Source organism: Coregonus clupeaformis, chromosome 28 (genome assembly GCF_020615455.1).
Source record: "Coregonus clupeaformis isolate EN_2021a chromosome 28, ASM2061545v1, whole genome shotgun sequence".
In the NCBI taxonomy this organism is placed as follows: Eukaryota; Metazoa; Chordata; class Actinopteri; order Salmoniformes; family Salmonidae; genus Coregonus; species Coregonus clupeaformis.
In genome coordinates this window covers 17,602,094-17,608,494 of record NC_059219.1, presented here as the reverse complement: position 1 = coordinate 17,608,494, position 6,401 = coordinate 17,602,094, and the positions used below count along the sequence as shown (strand labels likewise).

General features: G+C 40.0%; 1 pseudogene; it reads left to right on the top strand.

Moving 5' to 3' along the window:
• Positions 1–2,891: 2,891 nt before the first annotated feature.
• LOC123482135 lies at positions 2,892–5,418 on the top strand (annotated as a pseudogene).
• Positions 5,419–6,401: the final 983 nt, after the last annotated feature.

Genomic DNA, 6,401 nt, shown 5'->3' with positions numbered 1-6,401 from the left:
AAATATTTTAGACTATATCTAATAACGCTCTACTAAATATACTATTTAAACTAATTTCCTGTATCCCCTTCTCCCTCATCCTCTCTCTTTCCCTCTGATACTGCCCACACGGTAGCAATACATGCTCCACAGTCTCCATTTCCTGACAATGATCACACTTTCCTGTTGGATGCTTTCCTATCACATTTAATGTCTTATTCAACTGACTGTGTCCCACCCTTAATCTTGTAAAAATAGCCTCCTCTCTTCTGTCCCTTCCTGCCGTCCTCCCCTCCCCAAATTTCCTCTGTACTTGAAATAAATGCCTTCCCTTATTATTTATATTCCACTGCTCTTGCCATCTCTTCACCATCACTGTATATATCAGCCTCTGCCTTGCTCATTGACACTTCAACATCAACATCCCTACTACTAAGTGCTTGTTTATCCCCACTACTAGTGCTTGTTTAGCCTGTTCATCTACTGCCTCGTTCCCCTCCACCCCCACATGGGCTGGGACCCAAGTAAATCTTATCTGTATACCCATCTGTTTAATCCTGCCATGGGTTTGTAGCACCTCATAAAGCAGGTATTGTCTGCTACGTGAGCTAAAGGACTGGAGACTCATTAACACTGCACATGAATCAGAGCCATTAACTACTCTGTCTGTCTTACCTTCCTCCACCCACTGCAAGGCCAACAATATGGCCATCAGCTCCGCCGTATATATGTTACGCCCCTGAAAAAGGGGAGAAATAATCACGAGAGTGACGCAGTTGTTTCCTCACTGAAACTTTAGTATAATGAGTTTTACAAAAATAACACATTTTACAGAACAACAGATCTACAGGAACCAGAGTTTTGTAGGGTACAAAGCTTATTCAAGTCACAACAGCATAAACTGTAATTCACTAAAACATATACAAATGTTTCAATATAACTGTCAAACACAAAGTAGCTTTAGCTCAGTAACCCATAACTACATATCAACAAAGTATTCGAAACACATTATACAAATAACCCCAAATATATTATTAACAGCGCACATGTTCATTCACAATTAGCATAAAATGGCAGCTACTCTCAGTACGAAGCTATTTCGCTGCAACCAAGCAGGTTTCACTCACACCTAATAACTCTCTTCAACTTAACTCTAACTTACTCAAGATGTTACTAACACATACCTTAAACTCTCTTGACATGTTAGCAAGTTATTACATTCAAATTAACTCGTTTTATATCAATAACGTACCTGAAAAAGGGGAGAAATAATCACGAGAGTGACGCAGTTGTATCCTCACTTAAACTTTTAAAAAAGACCGCGATTTCCCCAGAAAGTTGGGTGGAGACCAGAGCAATCGATCTCAGACTCATAGATTAAGAGCATTTAGTAGATCACAGATTAACACTTTTACCCTTAAATTAGGCACCACAAAATAAAGTAGTCAATATAACGTTTACACATTCCTCTTACAATATTTACCCTTTTACTCTTGACGGATTTTAACACATATATGAATTTTATCAATCTCTATGAACTAGTACTGGATGCATGATCTTTTTAACCTTAGATATTTTAAGATCCTTACATACCATGAACTTACTAATACTTTTTAGTGTATAACAGGCTATGAATATGTCCTTTAACCTGTCACATATACAGCCAGATGATCTGTAACACGTTTCCTGACTTCTGTGGGGATCTATTCTCTTACAACTAGATGTGATGCCTAGCTTAGAAAGAATACATTAATGATTAAACATAATAGGTTTGTGCTGTACTGATATAGATCGTTTAACATAACAAGCTGTGATTCATGTGAGGAACCGTTAGGGGGTAGGCTGAGATAGGCTTGTTTTACATTTACATTTACATTTACGTCATTTAGCAGACGCTCTTATCCAGGCTTGTGACTCACACACACACACACTGCTACAATGAAGAAGAACAAACTATGTCTGAGGTTGCTGACTCGAGACAAGTTGTAAAGATAACAACTAATGCCCGGCAACAGTGAAGCGCCAAGGGTCTAGGACCAGCCTGAGCGCCAACGATAGGTTGGGTAAATTTAAACCACACCCAGCCTCTATTCTGACAGGCCCAGCAGGGAGCGGGAACTATCTCTGTCAGAGTATTTAAAGAAGAACTTATAACAATAGCTCAGTTCTCTGTCTGCCCTGCGTGGTGTTTCAGTGGGCCCGTATATACGAACATCATATTTACCATTCAAGTGTTTGCATTAATTAAAATACTAGTCTATCTTAGAAGACGTGTATTGACCTTTTTTTGTTCCTATACCAGATTCGAATTGACGCAACTTGACACTTCCACCCCACATTCCTGCACTACAAATGCTGACCCAGTACGTCCTGTCCTTGGATCTTTTGAACCATCTGTGCAAATGGTCACAAAATCCTGATACACAGTATCCAGACATCTATTTAACAAATCAGATGGATCAACACCCTCCCTATCTTTCTGTAGTCTCTCCAACACTTCTTGATCAACTACTGGAGACGGGAGTAACCATAGTGGATTTACAGGAATAACTACCGTTGGACTAAACTCCCTTCCATACAGTCCCATCTCCTTCGCCTGGGTATTACCCACCCACCCAAAGCTTGTGTTTGGTCTTCGCTCATGTTCCCAGCATGCCTGTAAAATCCCCTTTGCAGGATGAGACACCCCATGTCCTTGTAGGTTGACCCAGTAATTCATTGCCAGCTGCTGTCTCCTAATCTGCAACGGCATATCCCCCATGAGATCACACCCAGAGATCACATCCGATCTTAATTTCTTACTGAAGCGGAAGTGCCCGTGTACACCCACTGTGACGAAGCACATGCCATGTTTTTAGTCATTTGCAGACGGGTCTCTACGGGAATCCCCATAGTTTCACTTCCATTTTAGCCTATTATATAAACTGATTAACTTCTGTTCTGGATCATCATCTTCATTGCTGTAGTTCTACAAATATGTTTTTTCAACTCGTCTGCATTCTAGGTATGTTGTCATTTCTATTTAACAATGACTTTGATATCAGTCTAACTAGGCAGGCTCACCTGAAATGATGACTTACCTTGTGTTTGTCTATAGCTGCCTCCTTGCAAGGTGTGCTCACACAGGATAGGCCTACACAAGAGGTGAAGTCAGTTTGTGGAGAGGACTCAATTCTGAAATGTAAAGCAATATGTAAGCCTGGGGTCCAGTACCGGGCAGTGAGGTGGTAGAAGGTAAGCTTTCTATTATTGTGATAGCACAAACTGTGTGTTTTGAAGCATGCAATACAGGCATAACATATACAGCACTGGTCCCAGACCAGCAACCTGGTCTCAGAGCATTTTGTATTATTCTGTACGTAAATCCGAGACACTTCATTTAGTGTGATATGTTACGTTTGGTATTGTTATATAAGACAGATGGTTAATTAAGGCAAAAACTAAAGGAGGGTGATTGGTCAGGGTGGATAGGCGGGCGTATAACGCAAATATTTAGCAAACCAAAGGTTGTGAGTATGAATCTCATCAGGGACAACATTAGCATTTTAGCTAATTAGCAACCTTTTAACTACTTAGCATGTTAGCTAACCCTTCCCCTAACCTTAACCCTTTTAGCTAACTCCTAGCCTAGCTAACATTAGCTAGAATTCGGAACATATCATACGTTTTGCAAATTTGTAATATGTTGAACGTTTAGCAAATTCGTAACATATAATAGGAATTGTAATTTGTAACATATCATACGAAATAGGTGATGGACATCCACAAATTAATACATACCATACGAAATGTAAAATATTATACTTACTACAGCATCCTCGGATATACGTACAGAATCATACGAAAGGCTCTGAGACCAGGTTAAGACCAGCTGTTAGAGGCATAGAGTAACCTCACACCCTCTTCTCCCAGCTAGATGAGGAGCCCTCTAATAAGGTGTCTGGTCTATTGATGAAGAGGCTATCACCTAACAGCATCACCCAATGGTACGCCGGTCTGGAGCGTGAAATTGAACTTTTGGCTGATGGTTCTTTCGACATCTTCCTGCCCAATGTAATGGCTGTTGATAGTGGGAGGTATAAGTGTCTCCTGGCAGCACCTGTAGGAGAACAGAACCAGGAGGGGCAGATTGTCCTCAGAGTGACAGGTGAGTGTGTTCTACTCTCATTGTGTGCTTTTTTTGGTACATAGACCTACTGTATACAGTATGTGAGTGTTTTAAATTGGACCCAGAGAGAGTTCATCTTTTAAAACGTTTCCAGTGAGGCGCAAGGATTTGTGGATTTTTTTTTTGCAGGTTGCCTTGAGTCCACAGACCAATCAGAAGAAAGGGACACCATCCTAGTTCTTTCCATTGTGGGGCTTGTGGCAGCATTGCTGATATTCACCATCAGCTATGTGAGTTACAACACTGCCAGCTGTTCCTCTGACTTATTTTTTTGTATTAAAACAGATAAAAGAAACTAACATTTTATGGTGATGGTTTCCATGTATTGCATGTATTTCATTTTCTTTGAAATGTTTCAGTTATTTACTCAATAATGTTAATCTTTACCACAGGTCATCCTACGGAATATGTTATTACAAAGGAGTAAAAAGTATCCACAAGAACCGCTTCTAGATGCACCCCTTGAGAAGAAGGATTTAATGTTGATCTACACTCTGGGGCCAAACTGGTCAGGACAGGCTTCCATAAAACATGTCTGTGTGTGAGAGCCTGTTCTGCTAGTTTGGGCTCATTGTATACTTGAATGTGAAGAGGAAACGCAGAGAAAGACTAGGGCACTTTTAAAGCTGAGCAAGGAGCCTAAGAGTCATGTCTACTTTCCAGGAGAAGAGTTCACCTCTAGAGCAGATGGAGGCAGACAACCCTCTGGCCGGTCCTGTAGAACTAAGATGTGTAGGCTTTTCAAAGAAATGAAACAGAAACAGTAGCCTACACCCTTTCACTCAGACAGCCAAACAGCAGTACAGCCAGGCTAGGGTAGCAGTTCTCCAGCAACGACTGCCTGTCTGCAGCATTCACACACCTGAGATGCTCAAGGAGCAGGGCCTGGTGAAGGGACCCCACGATCTAAGCCCCAAGATCTAACCTCAACAAGGAGCTTCAGGAAGGGGTGCAGGAATGGTCCACGATGAGGGGTCATTCTGGAGGGTCGCTCCATGGCAACGTTGGGGTTAATTCCATTTACATTTCAGTCAACCCAGGAATTGAAGTCGACATTGAGTTTGAACTGGAAAATGACCAATGTGTACAGCATTGTTCTTTTAGAATGTCATGCCTAATTCAATTTGTGTATTGAAATAGAATTGATTAATTTTCCTCCAAGCAAACCGAAAGTGGGCTTTGGTGTAAAGTAATTGGCAGAAAATTAACTTGTATAAATCTCTTATCAGTTCAAAAAAATATATGATCAGCAATTCTGTGGATACATTGAAAATAAAGAAGACATGTAAATAATTGTGTAATGTACAGTATTGTATCTGATGTACATGTGCTATGTGTTCTTAGAGTCCTCACCTTTTTAGTCAACACAGTTGATGTTTCTCTGAGAACTGTTATGCACTTTGATCAAGTTCATTGTTACTCAGAATATTTCATGTTATTAAGAAAAAATAATTTTCCCTACCATTTTACAAATGCTTACAAACTGGATACATAACTATTTTTCTGCATCGTATGCTGTTTGAGGTGCTAAATGGCTGGCAACAAATCTCTACCTATTTCACAAGACACATTCTGTTCTTTTATATTAGTTATATACTGTACCTTTACATTAGTCATTTACGTCACCTGCCAATGTTGTAATGTGCACATTATGAGCAGGATGATCACAATTATACAAATAATAAATTGTAGAGTAGATAGTGGACAGTATAAAAATACGTTTTAACATTTGTATCCTTGTTAATTTTGACACTGGTCCCACAGGTTAAGTGAGTACCTTCCTCATGGGCACAATAGCATTAGGATTTCAGACCAGTAACTCTCCAATTGCCAGTTCATTTCATCACTTCCAAGGTGAACTGATGAACCTTGAGCGCTTTCTGTTAATGCTCGGCATCTCTAACATCTACTGTAGCTAACTGTTTTTTCCACTAATATGAAAGAGAGAAATGGCAATGTGCAGTGTAACAATTACTGTACTGAAATGTTTTCACAGTACCTTTCTCATTTTACACTCATACATCTGTCATATTCACATGAACTGAGCAGTAAATAGATTTGAAATACTTGTCACTACGTTAATACTTCAACACTAGCTATATGTCCCAGCATTGTGATGCAGTGCAGTTTCAAATGTTAGCAGCGAGAACACATTCTCACCAAAAAATCTCTGGCTTTTCTCCTTCCTTTCTTAGGTGAAAAGACTTAATGTCACCAGCACCACTGGTGAGCAACTTTAGGGGGTTATTCAAGT